The following is a 21,503-nucleotide window of genomic DNA, read 5'->3' as shown; positions in this document are numbered from 1 at the left end:
ATACTGCAGAGGAGAGTCGCACAAAGAAAGAACAAAAAGATCTGCAGAGGCTCCCTGCTGTAGTTTGGATGTTTGTCCCCTCTACATCTCACGTTGAAATTTGATCCCCAGTGTTGGAAATGGGGCCTAATGGTATGGTCAGGGTCATAGGAGTGGATCTCTCATGAATAGATTAATACCCTTCCTGGAAGACGAGGAGTGAGTGAGTTCTCACTGTGTTAGTTGCCAAGGGAGCCGGTTGTTAAAAAGAGCCTGGCATATCCACGTCCCCTCTCTTGCTTCCTCTCTTGCCATGTGATCTCTACATACTAGCTCCTTTTGCCTTCTGCCATGAGAAGAAGAAGCCTGAGGCTCTCATGAGAAGCAGATGCTGGCACCATGCTTCTTTACAGCCTAGAGAACCATGAGCCAAATAAGCCTCTTTTTCTTATAAATTATCCAGCCTCAGGTATTCCTTTATAGCAACGCAAATACTCCCCCTTGAGTATTAAACTGAGTATTGGTCAGTGCATGTCTGTGAGGAAACAACCTGAAGCTAGAGAAATAACCACCGAAAAGATTTAGAAGTAACAATGCCTAGTGCTCACACAGGGCCAAGAATAGAGCCTGCTTCCATTAGTTGGACAAAGAAACTCAAGATTCACAGAGCACTGGGTAGAGTATCCAGGAAGGTCTTGCCTCAGCAATGGGGAATAATTAGGCCTAGACTGAGAATTGTCCTGCTTAAAAAATCTTAAAAGCAAGATCTGAAAAGATCAAACAGCTTCCAAGTAATTTAAATGCATCCCCAAATAAAACTCAAGAATATTTATGAGAATATGAAAATATCAAACAGCCAACAAGCTAAAAGTCACAATGTTCAGTATCCAATCAAAGAATACCCAACATGCAAGAAGCATGAAAATACAACTGATAATGAGGGGAATCATCTATTAATCTTATCCTCTCCAAATTGATACAGATGCTAAATGCACAGGCAAGGGCATTAAAACAGTCATTATAACTTTAAGTTATACATATACATATATAATCAAAAAGTTCAGGAGAGATATCTAAGATGAAAAATGACCCAAATCAAGCTTCTAAAAATGAAAACTACCATGTATGTCAGAAATACACTCATGGGATTAGTAACATATTAAACTTTGCAGAAGAAAAGATTAGTAAACTTGAAAACCTAACAAAAAATTTGACCGGGCGCAGTGGCCCATGCCTGTAATCCCAGCACTTTGGGAGGCCGAGGAGGGCAGATCACCTGAGGTTGGGAGTTCCAGACCAGCCTGACCAACACAAAAATTAGCCAGGCATGGTGGTGCATGCCCCAGCTACTTGGGAGGCTGAGTCAGGAGAATTGCTTGAACCCAGGAGGCAGAAGTTGCGGTGAGCTGAGATTGCGCTGTTGCACTCCAGCCTGGGCAACAAGAGGGAAACTGCATCTCAAAAAAGAAAAAAAAATTCGAAATGAAACAGAAAGAGAGTGTTAAAAAAAAAAGAGAGAGAGAGAGAGAACATCAGTGAGCTCTGTCCTAATGTGTGAGTATTTGGACAAAAATATTTAAAGAAATAATGTTCAAACGTTGTTAATTTGATAAGACCTATAAGCCCACAAATCTAGTAAGCTCAATGAACACCAAAGAAAGAAACATGAAGAAAACTAAACCAGGCCAGGAGTGGTGGCTCACGCCTGTAATCCCAGCACATTGGGACGCTGACGTGGGCAGATCACCTGAGGTCAGGCGTTTGAGAACAGCCTGGCCAACATGGTGAAAGCCTGTCTCTATTAAAAACATGAAAACTAGCTGGATGTGGTGGCACACACCTGTAGTTCCAGCTAGTTGGGAGGCTGAAGCAGGAGAATTGCTTAAACCCGGGAGGCGGAGGTTGCAGTGTGCCAAGATCACGCCACTGCACTCCAGCTTTGGATGACAGAGAGAGACTCCATCGAAAAAAAAAAAGTATATATATGTGTGTGTGTGTATATATATATATATACATACATATATATCTAAAACAAGTATATGTGTGTGTGTGTGTGTAAAACTAAACCAAAGCACAACTTAATCAACTTGCTTAAAACCAGTGATAAAGTAAGTACAGAAGAATAAAGATAAAGATGACAGTAGATTTCCTATCAGAAGCTGTACAAGCAGGAAGACAGTTGAGCACCATTTTTTAAGTGCTGGAAGAAAAAAAACTTCTAGAATTTTATTTCAAAAATGAAGGCAAAATACAGATTTTTTTCAGGCATGCATAAGATGAAAGACTATCACCAGCAGACCTGCACTATAAAAAAGTTAAAGTCATTCAGACAGAAGGAACACTATACCAGACGCAAATCTGGATTTACATAAAGAAATGAAGAGTGTTGGGAAAGACAACTACACGGGAAATATGTAAGATACTTTTCTTTTATGTAATTATCTTTGAAAGATAATTGAATTGACTATTTAAACAAAAATAACAATGTACAGTGAGGTTTGTAACACGTATGCAAGAAGATGTATGACAGTAGCACAAAGATGGAGAGAGAGAAATATAAATACGTTTGTGTGTGTGTGTGTGTGTTGTTGGGTTTTTTTTGCATTTTGTTTTGTTTGTTTTTGTTTTTTTTTTTGAGACAGAGTTTCGCTCTTGTTGCCCAGGCTGGAGTGCAATGGCACAATCTCGGCTCACTGCAACCTCTGCCTCCCAGGTTCAAGCAATTCTCCTGCCTCAACCTCCCGAGTAGCTGGGATTACAGGTGCCCGCCACCATGCCTGGCTAATTTTTTGTATTTTAGTAGGGACGGGGTTTCACCATGTTGGCCAGTCTGACCTCAGGTGATCCACTGCTTCAGCCTCCCAAAGTGCTGGGATTATAGGCGTGAGCCACTGCGCCCAGGAAATATGTTGTTCTCAACCTGAGAAAGCTAATTGAAAAAAAAAAGAAAAAGAAAGAAAAAAGAAATATGTCATAAATTTTTTATCCTAAATGTGAAGTGGTATAGTATCACATGCAGCTGCAAGAACTACAAAGTTCTTCAGGATAACAGCACAAAGAGAAGACTAAGAGCCAAGTGGAGGAGGCAAAAACAAGGTCTTACTGACAGAATTTTAAATCTCTGGTGCCCATAGCCACAAAAAAAATTCAACTCTGGTAGCTACAACAACAAATCAAAGCACAGCCCACTCCTGATTAGAGTATCACAAATCTCCGTAATAACCATCAAGCAGAAGGAAGCCTGTGTTTTTCTCCAAGCATAGAAAATATTTATATTAGTTATCTCCTGATACAGTAACAGAAATGGAGAATTTCTAACTTTCAACAAAAATTACAAGGCAAATCACAAGGCAAAAAAAAACACAGTCTAAGAAAAAGCAATAATCAGTACTAGACTCAGATATGACATAGATGTTGGAACTGTATATATATTTAGGAAAGACCGGAGAAGACCCTAATTTCTCACCTCCAGCTAGCCTTGAGTGTCTATGCATGTCAGAAATGAAAGCTAAGAATGCTAGGGCAAACTGAAGTGTTGTAGACATGCCCCAACAAACAGAGCTCCTTAGCACAGGCTGGAAAATTTGTTGATTTAAGGCATTTAAGAAAATCTCTAATTATTAGCTGAGCACTAAAGCTAACAAGCAGAGATTTCATGGCCATATATGACAAAGAAGAGGCGTATAGAGTTAGTTTAGAAAAGTCACTAACCAAACAAACAGCAGCAGCAACAACAAATAGCAACAATAACAAAACAAAACAATAACAAAACCTGAGGAAGGTGAGAATGTGATTTCCATAGTTACAACATACAGTATTTAAACTGTTCTGTTAAAAAAATTATGTGACATGCAAAGAAACAAAAAAGTATGGCCTGTACCAAGGGTGGGAAAATAGGGAAAGAAGTCGAAACAAACTGCCACTAGGAAGCCCAGAAGTTGAACTTACTAGACAAACAATTTAAGTAAGCTATTTTAAACATGTTCGAAGAACTAAAGTATGCTGTCTACAGAAGTAAGGAAAGTATGAAAATGCCATCTCGCAAAATAAAAATATTACCAAAGAGAAATGAGTTTTTTAAATAGAAAATATAGAGCTGGAAATTACAAACACTGAAATGAAAATTCACAGGAGGAGCTCAAAAGTAAACATGAGCTGGCAGAAGAATCGGTGAACTTAAAGATAGGTCACTTGAGATTATCTACTCTGGAAAGCAGAAAAGTAAAATAATGATGAAAAATAAACAGGGCCTTAAAAACCTGTGGGACACCATTAAGTATGTCAACATAAATATAATGGAAGTTCTGTACAAAGAGGAGAGAAAGGGGGAAGAAAAGATATCTAAAGAAATAATTGCCTAAAATGTCTCAAATGTGATGAAAAACATGAATCTACACATCAATGAATTCCAAATAAAATAAACTTGAAGATATGCACATTTCAAAATTTTATAAGCAAGCAGTTGCAAGACAATGACAAACAGAGACTCTTCAAAGCAGCAACAGGGAAGCAATTCATCACATACACGGAATCCCCAATAAGATTATGAGCTGACTTCTCATCAGAAAGTATGGAGTCTGAAGGCAGTTGGGTGACACATTTAAAGTGCTGAAAGAAAAAGACTGTAACCAAGAATTCTATATGCAACTCAAGTATCCTTTAAAAATAAAAAATACAGGGAGTTATGTCAGGGAAGATGGCAGAGTAGGAAATTCCAGGAATATAACTCCTTACCTAGATGACAATTGTATTGGCAGGAACTGTTTGAAGTAACTAGAGTCTGGAGTCTATTTGAACCCTTACAGCTTCAAGGAGAAAACTTGGTTAGTAGATTAGTTAGTTTCTACCAATTTAAGCTTTAAACACCCCTTACTCCCAGCCTCAAGGAGAAAACTTGGCTAGTAGATTAGTTAGTTTCTACCAATTTAAGCTTTAAACACCACTTACTCCCAGCCTCACGGCAGGCAACAATGCCCATGTTCCTGGTGCAGCTTACTGGAGCCAGAATGGGCAATAACAACCTTCTCCTCCAAGTAACAGGAGTCAGTGTTCTGTAACTTATTGCTGCTTTTGATCACTGAGGTGTAGGCACACAGGCTAGCCACCATTGATTCAACTGCCACAGGCTGACACAGCTTTCAGGGAATTTAAAGGAACCGCACCTGCTTATTTGTTTGTATTTCTTTTTTCCCTTTTTTCCCATTGGGGAGCCAGAAGTTTAAGGATCCAGACATTTCAAAGCAACTGTGAGCTGGGCATGGTGGCTCACACCTATAATGCCAGCCCTTTGGGAGGTCAAGGCAGGAGGATCACTTGAGCCCAGGAGTTTGAGAGCAGCCTAGGCAACATGATGAAACCCTGTCTCCACAAAAAATACAAAAATTAGCCAGGTGTGGTGGGATGCTCCTGTAGTCCCAGCTACTTGGGAGGCTGAGGTGGGAGGATGACTTAAGCCCAAGAGGTAGAGGTTACAGTGAGCTGAGATTGTACCACTGCACTCCAGCCTGGGCAATGGAGCCAGACCTTGTCTCAAAAAAAAAAAAAAAAAAATATTGAGTCTGAGGAACAGAAAGGAAAAAATAAAAATGAAAGGAAATAAAATATAGACCAGGCCAGGCGTGGTGGCTCACATCTATAATCCCAGCACTTTGGGAGGCTGGGGCTGGTGGATCACCTGAGGTCAGGAGTTCGAGACCAGCCTGACCAATATGGTGAAACCCCACCTCTACTAAAAATGCAAAAATTTGCTGGGCATGATGGCACGTGCCTGTAATCCCAGCTACTCAGGAGGCTGAGGCAGGAGAATCACTTGAACCCAGGAGGTGGAGTTAGCCAAGATCATGCCATTGCACTCCAGCCTAGGTGACAAGAGTGAAACTCCATCTCAAAAAATAATAATAATAATAATAAAAAAATATAGATCAGTATTTCTTAAGAATGAATTTAGATGTAGACATTCTCAATAAAATAATAGCAAACTAAATCCAACAATAAATATAAAAGGTTATAAACTATCAACACCATGACCAGTGCACTTTATCCTAGGAATGCAACTTTAGTATAACATCCAAGAATCAATCAATATAATATACCACATTAATAGGATTTTAAAAGACATAATTATCTCAATAGATGAAGAAAAAGCATGTGAAAAGATCTAATGCCCTTTCATGATAAAACATTCAACAAAATAGGAATAGAAGGAAATTTCCTGAACTTGATAAAAAGGCATCTATGAAATCCCCACAGGTAAAATCATACTTAATAGTGAAAGAATGGATGCTTTCACCCTAAGATCAGGAAAAAGGCAAGGATGTCTCCTTTCAGCACTTCCATTCAACGTTGTACTGGCAGGTTTAGCAAGGTCAACAGACAAGAAAAATAAATGAAAAGCATCCAGATTAAAAAGGAAGAAATGAAACTATCTCTATTCAAAGATGAAGCTTGTATGTAGAAAATTCTACAGAATTTTACAGAAATTTTTACAGAATTCTACAGAAAATTCTGCATGGACAACAAAGTGTCAGGCTAACATGACACAAGCAAAGGAAACTAATAAAGCTCCAGTAGCTGACCCCACAAAAATGGAGATCTACGAATTGCCTGACAAATAATTTAAAATAACCATCTTAAAGATGCTCAATGAGATGCAAGAGAACACAGATAGACAACAAAACAAAATCATGCATGAACAAAATAAGACATTTAATAAAGAAATTAAAACAATAAAAAGTCCTGGAGCTGAAGAACACAATGACAGAGCTGAAAAGTCAATTAAAAAAAATTTTTTTTTTGAGACGGAGTCTCGCTCTGTCACTCAGGCTGGAGTGCAGTGGCACAATCTCAGCTAACTGCAAGCTCCGCCTCCCAGGTTCATGCCATTCTCCTGCCTCAGCCTGCTGAGTAGGTGGGACTACCGGCACCCACCACCACGCCCAGCTAATTTTTTTGTATTTTTAGTAGAGACGGGGTTTCACCATGTTGGCCAGGATGGTCTTGATCACCTGACCTCGTGATCTGCCCACCTCGGCCTCCCAAAGTGCTGGGATTACAGGCGTGAGCCACTGTGCCCAGCCTAATAAAAAATTTTAACAGCAGAAGAGATCATGTAGAAGAAAAAAAATCAGTGAACTCAGTGATAGGTCATTTGAAATTAGCCACTAGAGAAATAAAAATACAAAAGAAGTAACAAGAATAAAGGGGCTGAGTGCAGTGGCTCACATCTGTAATTCTAGCACTTTGGGAGGCCGAGGCAGGTGGATCACTTGAGGTCAGGAGTTCGAGACCAGCCTGACCAACATAGTGAAACCCTGTCTCTACTAAAAATATAAGTATTAGTCGGGCATGGTGGCACACACCTGTAGTCTCAGCTACTCAGAAGGCTGAGGTAGGAGAATCACTTAAACCCAGGAGGTGGAGGTTGCAGTGAGCCAAGATTGCACCACTGCACTGCAGCCTGGGTGACAGAGTGAGACTCCATCTTAAAAAAATTAAAAAATAAAAAATAAGAAATCTATGGGGTACCATCAAGGCAATGTATTTATGAATTATGGGAGTTCCAAAAGAAGAAGAAAAAGAGAAAGGGGCAGAATGTTTAATTAAATGCAGTTTAATTAATGAGTTCTGATGCCTAAAGGATCGCAAGCAAGATCAACCAAAAGAAGAATATCCTGAGACACATTACAGTGGTCCTTCTGTCTCCATGGAAGATTGGTTCCAGACCATCCACAGATACCAGAATCCATGGATGCTCAAGTACTTTAAATAAAATGCATAGTATTCACATGTAACCTATGCACAACTTTCCATATACTTTAAATTATCTCAGGATTACTTATGATACCTAATACAGTGTAAATGCAATGTAAATAGTTGTTATATTGTATTTTTGTATTAGCTTTCATTGTTGCATTATTATTTTATTTATTTTTTAATATTTTCAATCTGTGGTTGGTTGAATCCATGGATGCAGAAATCACAAATCTGAAGGCTTGATTGTATAGTCAAATTATCAAACGCCTAAGACAAAAGATCATGAAAGCATAAGAGAAAAGAGATTAATCACAAAGTCTCTTAGTCCATTTGTGTTGCTATAACAGAATACCACAGACTGGGTAATTTATAAAGAAAAGAAATTTATTTCCCACAGTTCTAGAGGCTGGGAAGTTCAACGTCAAGGTGCTTTGGCAGCTGGGAAGGTCGTTCTGCTACATCCTAACATGGCAGAAGGCATCACATGGCAAGAGAGCAAAAGAGATCAAACTAGAAGCCTCAAACCCTTTCAAAATCAGCATTAATCCATTCATGAAAGTGGAGTCCTCATAGCCTAATGACCTCTCAAAGGTCACACTTCTTAACATTGTTGCACTGGGGATTAAGTTACTAACACATGCTTTTGTGGGGACACATTCAAACCATAGCATGAGAGAACCCTCATAAGGATATCAGTAGACTTTTTAGTAAAAACCTGTAGGCTAGGGGAGGGTGGGTAAAAGATTTAAAGTGCTAAAAGAAAAAAAAAAAAAGCTGCCAACCAAGAATACTATTGCCAGCAAAGCTGTAATTCAGAAATGAAGGAGAAATAAAGACATTCACAGACAAACAAAAGCTGAGGGAGTTCATCACCACAAATCTGCCTTACAAGAAATGCTAAAGGCTGGGCCCAGTGACTCACACCTGTAATCACAGCACTTTGAGAGGCTGAGGGAGGAGGATTGCTTGAGCCCAGGAGTCCAAGACCAGGCTAGCAACATAGGGAGACTCCACCTCTACACAAAAAATTAAAAAATTATCAGGTGTGGTAGTACACATCTGTGATCCCAGCTACTCAGGAAGCTGAGATGCAAGGATTGCTTGAGCTGGAAGGTCAAAGCTGCAATGAGCCATGATCATACCACTGCACTTCAGTGTGGGTGACAAAGCAAGACTCTGTCTTTAAAAAATAAACAACAAAAAAAATAGAATGAAAAGAAAAAGGAGGCCGAGCACAGTGGTTCACACCTGTAATCCCAGCACTTTGGGAGGCTGAGGCGGGTAGATTACCTGAGGTCAGGAGTTCAAGACCAGCCTGGCCAACATGGTGAAACCCTGTCTCTACTAAAAATACAAAAATTAGCTGGGCTTGGTGACACAACCCTGTAATCCCAGCTACTCGGGAGGCTGAGGCAGGAGAATTGCTTGAGCCCAGGAAGCAGAGGTTGCAGCAAGCCAAGATCGTGCCACTGCACTCCAGCCTAGCCAACAGAGCAAGACTCTGTCTCAAAAAAAAAGAAAAAGAAAAAGAAAAAAAAAGAAAAGAAAAAAGAAAAAGGAAAAGAAGTTCTTCAAGTTGAAGTAGAAGGATGTTAAGTAACAATGTAAGAACATGAAAATATAAAACTCACTGGTAAAGGTAAGCATAACATCAAATCTAAATATTATAATGATGGTGTATAAATCACTTTGAAATCTAGAATATAAAGTAAAAGACAAAAAGATTAAAAATAACTGTAGTTACAATAATTTGTTAATGGATACATAACATTAAAAGATGTAAAGTGTGACACAGCATAAAATGTGGAGATGGGGGAGAAGCAAAAGTGTATAGTTTTGTATAAAATTGAAATTAAATTGTTATTAGGTTAAGATAGAATGTTATAACTTTAAAGTATTTTATATAAACCTCATAGTAACCACAAAGAAAAACTTCTACTAGACCTGCAAAGAAATAAATAGAAAGGAAATGAAAGCATACCATTACAAAAAAATCCATAAATCACAAAGGAAGACAGCAAGAGGGGAAAAAAGGAACTAAAAAATAGAAAACAATTAACAAAATGGCGACAGTAAGTCCTTACCTATCAACAATTACCTTAAATGTAAATGAATTAAATTCTCCAATCAACAAACAGAATGGCTGAACAAATTCAAAAACAAGATCCAACAATATGCTACCTACAAGATACTCACTTCAGCCTTAGGGACACACAAAGCTGAAAAGGGAAGAAATGGAAAAAGATATTCCATGCAAATGGTAACTGAAAGAGTGTACAAGTAGCTATACTTACATCAGACAAAATAGAATTTCATTCAAAAACTGCCTCAAGAGACAAAGGTCACTATATAATGATAAAGGGACCAATTCATTAAGAGAGTATAACAATTGAAAAATATATACATTATGTATATTTTATTTCTATCTATGTATGTATGTGCCCCAATATTTAGAGCACTTAATTATATAAAGCAATATTAACAAAATAGAGGGGAAAATAGACAGCAACACAATAATGGTAGGGAACTTCAATACCCCACTGCCAATAGTAGATTATACACACAGAAAAACGATAAAGCAATGGTGGTCTTGAATACCACTACAAACCAAATAGACCAAATAGATCCAACAGACAAATACAGAATATTCCATTCAACAACAGCAGAATACACATTATTCTCAAGCACACACAGAACATTACCCAAGATAGATTATATATTGGAACACAAAACAATTCTTAACAAATTTCAGAAGAAGATTTTAATTATATCAAATGTATTTTTTGACCACAAAGATATGAAACTAAATGTCAAGGCTGGGAGTGGCGGCTCACGCCTGTAATCCCAAAACTTTGGGAGGCTGAGGTGGGTGGATCACTTGAGGTCAGGAGTTCGATACCAGCCTGGCCAACAGGGTGAAACCCTGTCTCTACTAAAAATATAAAAATTAGCCAGGCATGGCAGCACATGCCTCTAATCCCAGCTACTAGGGAGGCTGAGACAGGAGAATTGCTTGAACATGGGGAGCAGAAGTTGCAGTGAGCCAAGATCAAGCCACTGCACTCCAGCCTGGGTGACAGAGCAAGACCCCATCTCAAAATAAATAAATAAATAAATAAATAAATAAATAAATAAATAAATATCATTAACAAGAGAAATTTTAGAAATTTCAGAAATATGTGGATTCTACATAGCCAATAGGTCAAAGAATAAATCAAAATGGAAATCAATAAGTGAAACAAATGAAAATTGAAACACAACATACAAATGTGTGGAATGCAGCAAAAGCAGTTCTAAGAGGGAAGTTTGTAGCAATAAATGTCTACATTAGGGAAAAAAAAACTCAAATAAACAACCTAACTTTACACTTTAAAAAACGAGAAAAAGAACAAACTATGCCCCAAATCAGCACAAAGAAGGAAATAATAAGATTAGAGAGCAGAAATAAATGAAACAGAGACTAGAAAGATAATAGAAAAGATCAACAAAACTAAGAGTTGATTTTTTGAAAATATAAACAAAATTGACAAACCTTTAGCTATTAATGGAATAACCAAGAAAAAACTGAGAAGACTCAAATACATAAAATTATAAATAAAAGAAGAGACACTACAACTGATACCACAGAAATACTAAATACTATAAGAGACTATGAACAATTACATGCCAATGAATTGGATAACCTAGAAAAAATGGATAAATTCCTAGAAACATACAACCAAACAAGACTGAATCATGAAGAAATAGAAAATCTGAACAGACTCAGTACAGAGATTGAATCCATCAGCAAAAGTCCAAATAAAGAAACAGCCTAGGGCCAGATGGCTTCACATGTGAATTCTGCCAAGCATTTAAAGAAGAATTAATGCCAATTTTTCTCAAACTCTCCCAAAAAAATTGAAGAGGAGGGAATACTCCCAAAACTCATTTTATGAGGCCAGAATTACCTCATACCAAAACCAGATAAAGACACTATAGGAAAAAAATTACAGGTCAATATCTTTGCTGAACATAGCTTCAAAAACCCTCAGCAAAATACCAGCAAGCCAAATTCAAGAGCACATTAAAAAGAATCATATACCATGATCAAGTAAGATTTAGTCCTGGGATGCAAGGATGGTCCAACATATGCAAATTAATAAATGTGATACACCATATTAACAGAATTAAGGATAAAAATTATATGATCATTTCAATAGATGCAAAAAAAGCATTTGACAAAATTGAACATCTTTTCATTATTTTTAAAAAACACCTTCCCAACAAATTAGGGGTGCCAGGCATGATGGTGCATGCCTATACTCCCAGTGTTTTAGGAGACCAAGGCAGTATGATTGAGGCCAGGAGTTTGAGACCAGCCTGGACAACATAGCAACATCCCATCTCTACAAAAAAAATTTGTAACTAGCCAGGGATGGTGGCATGTGCCTGTAGTCCTAGCTGCTCAAGAGGCTAAAGCAAGAGGATCTCCTGAGTCCAGGAGTTTGAGGTTACGGTGAGCTATAATCACACCACTGTACTCCAGCCTTGGTGACAGAGCAAGCCTCTGTCTCAAAAAGCAAAACAAAACAAAAAAACAAATTAGGCATAGAAGGAATGTACCGCAACATAATAGATTCCATATATGACAAGTTAACATCATACTTAACAGTGAAAACCTGTCTTATTCCTCTGGGATCAGGAATAAGACAAGATTGCCCACTCTTGCCACTTCTATTTAACATAGTACTGGAAGTCTTAGCTGGAGCAATTAGGCAAGAAAAAGAAATAGAAGGCATACAAATTGGAAAGGGGGTAATTAATTTTCTATGTTGGAAAAGAAATAATCTTACATATAGAAAAACCCTAAAGATGGCCGGGCACGGTGGCTCACGCCTGTAATCCCAGCACTTTGGGAAGCCAAGGTGGGCAGATCATGAGGTCAGGAGATCGAGACCATCCTGGCTAACACAGTGAAACCCCATCTCTACTAAAAATACAAAAACTTAGCTGGGCGAGGTGGCGGACACCTGTAGTCCCAGCTACTCGAGAGGCTGAGGCAGGAGAATGGCGTGAACCCTGGGGGGCGGAGCCTGCAGTGAGCCGAGATCACGCCACTGGGCGACAGTGAGACTCTGTCTCAAAAAAAAAAAAAAAAGAAAACCCTAAAGATGCCACAAGGAAACGATTAGAACCAATAAAGGAATTCAGTAAAGTTGAAGGATACAAAATCAACATGCAAAAATCTGTTATTTTTCTACACTCTAACAACAAGCTATCCAAAAAAGAAATTAAGAAAACAATCCGGCCAGCCGTGGTGGCTCACACCTGTAATCCCAGCACTTTGGGAGGCCGAGGCAGGTGGATCACGAGGTCAGGAGATCGAAACCATCTTGGCTAACATGGTGAAACCCCGTCTCTACTAAAAATACAAAAAATTAGCCGGGCGTGGTGGCGGGCACCTATAGTCCCAGCTACTTGGGAGGCTGAGGCAGGAGAATGGCGTGAACCTGGGAGGCGGAGCTTGCAGTGAGCTGAGATCACGCCACTGCACTCCAGCCTAGGTGACAGAGCAAGACTCCATCTCAAAAAAAAAAAAAAAAGAAAACAATCCCACTTACAATAGCACCAAAAATAATAAAACACTTGGGAACAAATTAACAAAGTAAAAGATCTATATATGGAAAATTGTAGACAAAAGAAAACATTGATAAAAGAAATTGAAAAAGACATAAATAAATTGAAAGATATTCTGTGTTCATGGATTGGAAAAAATAGTATTGTTGAAATGTCCGTACTACCCAAAGTGATCTACAGATTCAGTGCAATCCCTATCAAAATTCCAATGTCGTTTTTTTCAAAGCAATAGAAAAAGCAATCTGAAAAGTCATATGAACTACAAAAGACATTGAATAACCAAAGCAATCACGAGAAAGAAAAACCAAAGCTGGAGGCATCACACATCCTTATTTCAGACTATATTATAAAGCTATAGTAATCAAAACACTTTGGTACTGGCATAAAAACAAACACATAGACCAATGGAAAAGAACAGAGAGCCAAGAAATAAACCCACTCATATAGAGTCAACTAATCTTTGACCAGGATGCCAAGAACACTCAATGGGAAAAGGATAGTGTCTTTGATAAATTGTGTTGGGAAAACTGGGTGTTGACATGCAAAAGAATAAAATTAGACCTTTATCTTAAATCATATACAAAAATCAACTAGAAATTGATTAAAGACTTAAATGTAAGACCTGAAACCATAAACTCCTAGAAAAAAATTAGGGAAAAATCTCCTTGACATTGGTCTTGGCAATGATTTTTTGCATATGACAACAAAAGCACAGGCAACAAAAGCAAAAATAAACAAGTAGGACTACATCAAACTAAAAAGCTTTTGCACAGCAAAGGAAATAATCACTATATGAAAAGGCAACCTGCAGAATGGGAGAAAATACGTGCAAACCATATATCTGATAAGGGGTTAATATCCAAATATATAAGGAACTCATAAAACTCCACAGTTTAAAAAATAACCCAATTTTTAAAATCGGCAAAACCAGGTGCAGTGGCTCATGCCTGTAATCCCAGTACTTTGGGAGGCCAAGGCAAGGGGATCGCTTGAGGATAGGAGTTTGAGACAAGCCTGGGCAACATAGGAAGACCCCATCTCTATTTTAATAATAATAATAATAATAATACAATTAAAAATAGTCAAACTCATAGAGGCAGAAAGTACAATGGCAATTGCCAGGGGCCGAGGGTGGGGGAAATGTTAGTTAAAAGACCTGAGCAGATATGTTTCCACATGGCCAATAAGGAAATGAAAAGGTGTTAAGCATCACTACTCATCAGGAAGATGCGAGCCAAAACCACAATGAGCTATTACTCCATACCCGTTAGGCTGGCTATTATCAAAAGAACAAGGGATAACAGGTGTTGGCAAGGGAGCTGAGGAAAAGGCACCCTAGGACACTGTTGGTGGGAATGTAAACTGGTACAGCCATATGAAAAAGAGTATGGAGGTTCCTCAAAAAATTAAAGCTAGAACTACCACATGATTTAGCAATCCTAATTCTAAATATATATCAGAAAGAAATGAAATCAGTACCTTGAAGAGATATTTGCAGTCCCATGTTCACCGCAGCATTATTTACAACAGTCAAGATACGAAAACAACCTAAATGTACATCAATGAATGAATGGATAAAGAAAATGTATTATTCAGACACCCACACAAACATACACACATATAACATTTTACATATTACATATATTTATACATTATATATGTATATTTTATAGGCCCATATATACATTGAAATACACACAGACTCATATGCAATGGAGTATTATTCAGTCATAAAAAAGAAGGAAATATGTGGCCAAGCATGGTGCCTCACACTGTAATCTCAGCACTTTGGGAAGATTGCTTGAGCCCAGGAGTTCGAGCCCAGCCTGGGCAACATGGTGAAACCCTGTCTCTACAAAAAATTTAAAAATTAGCTGAAGGTGGTGGTGCATGCCTGTGATCCCAGCTACTTGGGAAGCTGAGGTGGGAGGATTGTTTGAGCCCAGGAGGATGAGGCTGCCATGAGCTGTGATCGCACCACTGCAATCCAGCCTGGGTGACAGAGTACTATCCTATCAAAAAAAAATAATAATAAGGAAATCCTGTCCTTTATGACAACATGGATTAACCTGGAAGACATTATGCTATGAAATAAGCCAGGCACAGAAAGACAAATATTGTATAATCTCACTCATATGTGGAATCTAAAAAAGTCAAACTCATAGAGGCAGAAAGTACAATGGTAATTGCCAGGGGCTGAGGGTGCCCCAGATAAATGAGAAGATATTGGTTAAAATTTCAGTTCTAAGGTTTATAAGCTCTGTAGATCTAATGTACAGCATGGTGACTATAGTTAATAATACTCTATTGTTTACTTAAAATTTACTAAGAGAGAGTTGTCACTACACACATACCCAAAATGGTAATTATGTGTATAGATGTGTTAATTAATTTGATTGTGGCATTCATTTTACAATTTATATGTATATCAAATCATTATGTTGTACACCTTGGATATATACAATTTTTTTGTCAGTTATCTCTCAATAAAGCTGACAGCAAAAAAAAAAAAAAAAAGAAAAAAAGAAAAAGAAACATAAGGGACTCAGAACAACCAAAACAATTTTGAAAAAGAATAACAAAATTGGAGGCCTCATTGTTTTTGAGACCTCATATCCAGAATACATAATACATAATTAATAACTATTAGAAGTCAAAAATAAGTCCTTTGCTGCTTAGAAATGTCTTCTGTGAGATTGCTCTTTCATCACTCTTACATTCAGCCTTCCACAAAGCTCAAGGGCATGGACACAATGCAGCCAGGTTTTTTGCTACTGTATAACAAGGGTGGCCTTCACTCAAGTTTCCAGTAAGCTATTCTACATTTCCATCAAAGAACTCATCAGAATGGCTTTTACTGGTCATATTTCTATCAGCATTCTGGTCATGACCACTTAACCAATATCTAGAAAGTTCCCAACTTTCCTTAGTCTCATTTCCCATTTACTGGACCCTCACCAAAAATCACCCTTAGTACTCCATTCATGGGAATACAGGCTTTTTCTAGCCTGTTCCTCCGAATTCTTCCAGCTACAACCCATTACCCGGTTTCAAAGCTGCTTTCACGTTTTCAGGTATCTGTATAGTAACACTCCAGTCTCAGTACTAATTTCCTGTCTTAGTCCATTTTCTGTTGCTATAACAAAATATCTGAGAGTGGGTAATGTATAAAGCAAAGAGGTTTATTTAGCTTACAATTCTGGAGGCTAGAAGGTCCAAGATTGGGCAGCCCCATCTGGACAGCCTCTGTGAGGGCCTCATGCTGAATCATAATATGGCGGAGCAGCAGGAGTGTGCAAAGTGGGCAAAACGTGAGAGACAACCTCGCTTTATAACAACCTACTCTCATGGGAGCTAATCCATTCCCAAGAGAACTAACACAGTGTTATAAGAAACACATCAATCCATCTTAATGACCTAATCACCTCTTACTTAAAGGAACCACCTCCCAACACTGCCATATTGGGCAGCCTCAACCAAGCCTCAACATGAGTTTTGGTAGGAACAAATCATATTTTAACCATAGTTCTATTAAATAAATTTAATAAAATAATAATAAACTTCCAAAATAGCATCAGGCCCAGATGGGTTAATAAGATAATTTTACCAAATACTTAAGGAAGAAATTAAACCAACTGTAATTGGTATAATCTCTCCTAGAAAATACAAACAGAGGGAATACTCCCTAACCCATTCTATGAGGCCAGCATTACCCTAATATCCAAACCAAAGACATTATAAGAAAGGAAAACTACAGATCAATATCTCTCATGAACATAGATGCAAAAATAATCAACAGATATTAGCAAACCTAATATAATAATGTGGACAAAGATTATACACCATGACTATGTGAGATTTATCCCAGGTATGAAAAATCAGAAAATCAGTTAATGTAATCCATCACATCGACAGGCTAAAGAAGAAAAATCTCATAGTTATGTCACTAGATGTAGGAAAGTCATTTGACAAAATCTAATATTCACTTATGATTTTAAAAGTCTCTCAGAAAGCTAGGAATAGAAGAGATCTTATTCAACTTGATAAGGAACATCTATTTTTTAAAAGACCTTCAGCAAACATCATATTTAATGGTGACAAACTAGATGCTTTCCCACTAAGATCAAGAATAAGTCAAAGAGGTCAACTCTCACCATTCCTATTAAACATCCCTCTGGGAGTCCTGGTAAATGCAACAAGAAAAGGAATGACATGAAAAATATACAAATTGGGAAGGAAGAAATAAAACTATCTTTGTTCACAGATGTCATGAATGTCTGTAATGGAAATCCCAAAATATCAAAAAAAAGCTCCTGGACTATAGCAAAGTTGCAGGATACAAGGCTAATAAACAAAAGTCATACTCGTGTCTCTTTGGGCCTGAAAAAAGACCCAAAAAAATTAAAAAAGAAATTTTGTAAAAGTCAATTTCTTTCTTTTATACCAGCCATAAACAATTGGAATTTGAATTTTTTTTTTTCTTTTTGAGATGGAGTCTCACTCTTGTCACCCAGGCTGGAGTGCAATGGCGCAATCTTGGCTCACTGCAACCTCCGCCTCCTGGGTTCAAGTGATTCTCCTGCCACAGCCTCCCAAGTAGCTGGGATTATAGGTGCCCACCACCACACTCGACTGATTTTTGTATTTTTAGTAGAGATGGGGTTTCACCATGTTGGCCCAGCTGGTCTCAAACTCCTGACCTCAGGCAATCTGCCCACCTCGGCCTCCCAAAGTGCTAGGATTATAGGTGTGAGCCACCACGCCCGGCCAAAATTTGAAATTTAAAATGTAATACCATTTGCATTAGCACCCCCCAAAAATCAAATACTTAAGTATAAATCTAACACAATATCTACAAGACGCATATGAGGAAAACTACAAAACTTTGATGAAAGAAATACATGTTAAAAACAAAGATCTAAAAACAGAGAGATGCTCCATGTACATATATGAATTGTACATTGTCAAGAAGTCAGTTCTTCCCAACTTGATTTGATGCAATTCCAACCAAAATCCTAGCAAGTTATTTTGTAGTGGTAAACTGATTCTAAAATTTATATGGAGAGTCACAAGACCCAGAATGTCCAACACGATACTGAAGGAGATCAAAGTCAGGATCAACACCACTCAACTTCAAAACTTACTACAAAGCTACATCAATCTGGACAGTGTGATGCTGGTGAATGAATAGACAAATAGATCAATAAAGCAGAATAGTAAGCCCAGAAATAGACTTATACAAGTAATATAATCAACAGATTTTTAACAAAGGAACAAAGGCAATTCAAGTAAGAAAGGATAGTCTTTTCAATAAATAGTGCTGGAATAACTGCATATCCATGTGCCAACACAAGGAGAACATGGGGGAGGACAGAATCCAGTCACAGACCTTGCATCTTTCACAAAAATTAACTCAAAATGTATCACAGGTGCAAAATTATAAAACTCCTAGAAGATAACAGGAAAAAATCTAGGGACCTTGGGTTTGACAATGACTTTTTAGATACACCAAAAGCATGACCCCACGAAAGAAAAAAAATATGGTAAGTTGGATCTCATTAAAATGAAAAATGTTTGCTCTGCAAAACACATTGTTGAGAGAATGAAAAGACAAGAAGCCGTAGACTTGAAGAAAATATTTGCAAAGCTCATATCTGATAATGGACTGGCATCCAAAATATACAAAGAACTCTTAAAACTCAACAATAAGAAAACAATTGGAAAAATTTTTAATTTTTAAATAGATTTCAAAACAAGCAAAAGATCTGAAGACACACTTCACCAAGGAAAATCTACAAATAGAAAATAAATATATGAAAAGATGTTCCATACAATATATCATCAGAGAAATGCAAATTAAAACAATAATGAGATACCACTATACACCTATTAGAGTGGCTAAAATCCAAACTACGACACCAAATACTGTCAAAGATGTAGAACAGCAGGAAACTTCATTTATTAATGGTGTGAACACAAACTGGTATAACCACTTTGGAAGACAGTTTGGCAGTTTCTTATACAACTAAATATATTTTGCCATATGATCTGGCAATTGCACTCAGTCTTTCTAATCAGGTGAGTTGGAAGCTTATGTCCAAACAAAAACCTACACACAAATGTTTATAACATTTTTATTAATAATTGACAAAACTTGGAAGCAACCAAGATATACTTCAATAGGTAAATAAGTAAGCAAACTGTAGGATAGCCATACAATGGAATATTATTCAGCAATTTTTAAAAGAGCTATCAAGCCATGAAAAGACATGGAGGAACTTTAAATGCACATTGCTAAGTTAAAGACACCAATCTGAAAAGGCTACATACTGCATGATTCCTACCATATGACATTCTGGAAAGGGCAAAACTATGAAGACAATAAAAAAGATCAGTTGTTGTCAGGATTTGGGGAGTGGGGAAGAGGGAAGATGAGATGGATAGGGAAGACAGGGTATTTTTAAGGCAGTGAAACTATACAACATGATACTCTAATTGTGGATACATTTTATTATACCTATGTCTAAAGTTATAGAATATACCACACAAAGAGCAAACTCTAATCTATGAGCTTAGTCAATAATGTGTCAATATTCACTCATCAATCGTAACAAATGTACCACACTAATGCAAAATGTTAATAAAAGGGGGAAAGTGGATGGGGAGGTTAAAAGAATATGTACTTTCAAAGAATCTGTACTTTCACTCATTTTTTCTGAAAAACTAAAACTGCCCAAATATAGAGTCTGCTAATTTTTAAAAGATAGAAATGAAAAATAGGTCAGTAGTTTCCAGGGGTTGGTGGCTATGTGTGGTTGACTATAAAAAAGGATGGCATAGGGAAATTTTTAGAGTGATAACACTGTGCTACATGGTACAGGGTGTTTGACACACAGGCTCTACGCATAGAACTGTACATCCACAAAGAACAAATTTGAAAGTGGGAACATTTTAAAATTCAACCAAGAAGTCAGGAGGTCTTGGTCTGAAACACAGACTGTGATGAAATAATCTAACTATATTACAAATGTTGACATAATCCTACTGAAGGGGATGTGGGAAAAGGTGACTGACTTAAGTAAGTTTGGAAAAATGGTATTTGACTGGAATCTCTACAGAGTTAACACTAGTTTGTAAAGTTTTTCTCACAGAGGTACAAGTTACAATTCTGAAACTGCTTTACAGGTACAGTGGAGTAGAAAAAATGAATACTGTCATGTACCACAGAGCAACCATTTGGTCAAGGATGGACCATATATATGACAGTGAGCCCATAAAATTATAATAGAGCTGAAAAATTCCTGTTGCCTAGTGATGTCATAGCCATCGTAACATCATAGCGCAATGCATAACTCACCCGTTCGTATTAATGCTGGTGTAAACGAAACTACTGCGCTGCCAGCTTCAGCAGACTTAAACATTCCTGCCTGCCAGCTCTGAGAGCAGCAGATCTCCCGGCATAGCTCTTGAGCTCTGTTAACGGACAGACTGCTTCCTCAAGTGGGTCCCTGACCCCTATGCCTCCTGACTGGGAGTCACCTCCCAGCAGGGGTCGACAGACACCTCATACAGGAGAGCTCTGGCTAGCATCTGGTGGGTGCCCCTCTGGGACGAAGCTTCCAGAGGAAAAAGCAGACAACAATCTTTGCTGTTCTGCAGCCCCCGCTGGTGATACCCAGGCAAACAGGATCTAGAGTGGACTTCTAGCAAACTCCAGCAGACCTGCGAAAGAGGGGCCTGACTGTTAGAGGGAAAACTAACAAACAGAAAGCAATAGCATCAACATCAACAAAAAGGATGCCCACTCAAAAACCCCATCCGAAGGTCACCAACATCAAAGACCAAAGGTAGATAAATCTACGAAGATGAGGAAAACCCAGCACAAAAAGGCTGAAAATTCCAAAAACCAGAATGCCTCTTCTCCTCCAAAGGATCACAACTCCTCGCCAGCAAGGGAACAAAACTGGACGGAGAATGAGTTTGACAAAATGACAGAAGTAGGCTTCAGAAGGTGGGTAATAACAAACTCCTCCAAGCTAAAGGAGCATGTTCTAACCCAATGCAAGGAAGCTAAGAACTTGAAAAAAGTTTACAGGAACTGCTAACTAGAATAACCAGTTTAGAGAAGAACATAAATCACCTGATGAGCTGAAAAA

The sequence above is a fragment of the Symphalangus syndactylus genome, chromosome 1 (assembly GCF_028878055.3).
Source record: "Symphalangus syndactylus isolate Jambi chromosome 1, NHGRI_mSymSyn1-v2.1_pri, whole genome shotgun sequence".
In the NCBI taxonomy this organism is placed as follows: Eukaryota; Metazoa; Chordata; class Mammalia; order Primates; family Hylobatidae; genus Symphalangus; species Symphalangus syndactylus.
This window is presented reverse-complemented; position numbering follows the sequence as displayed.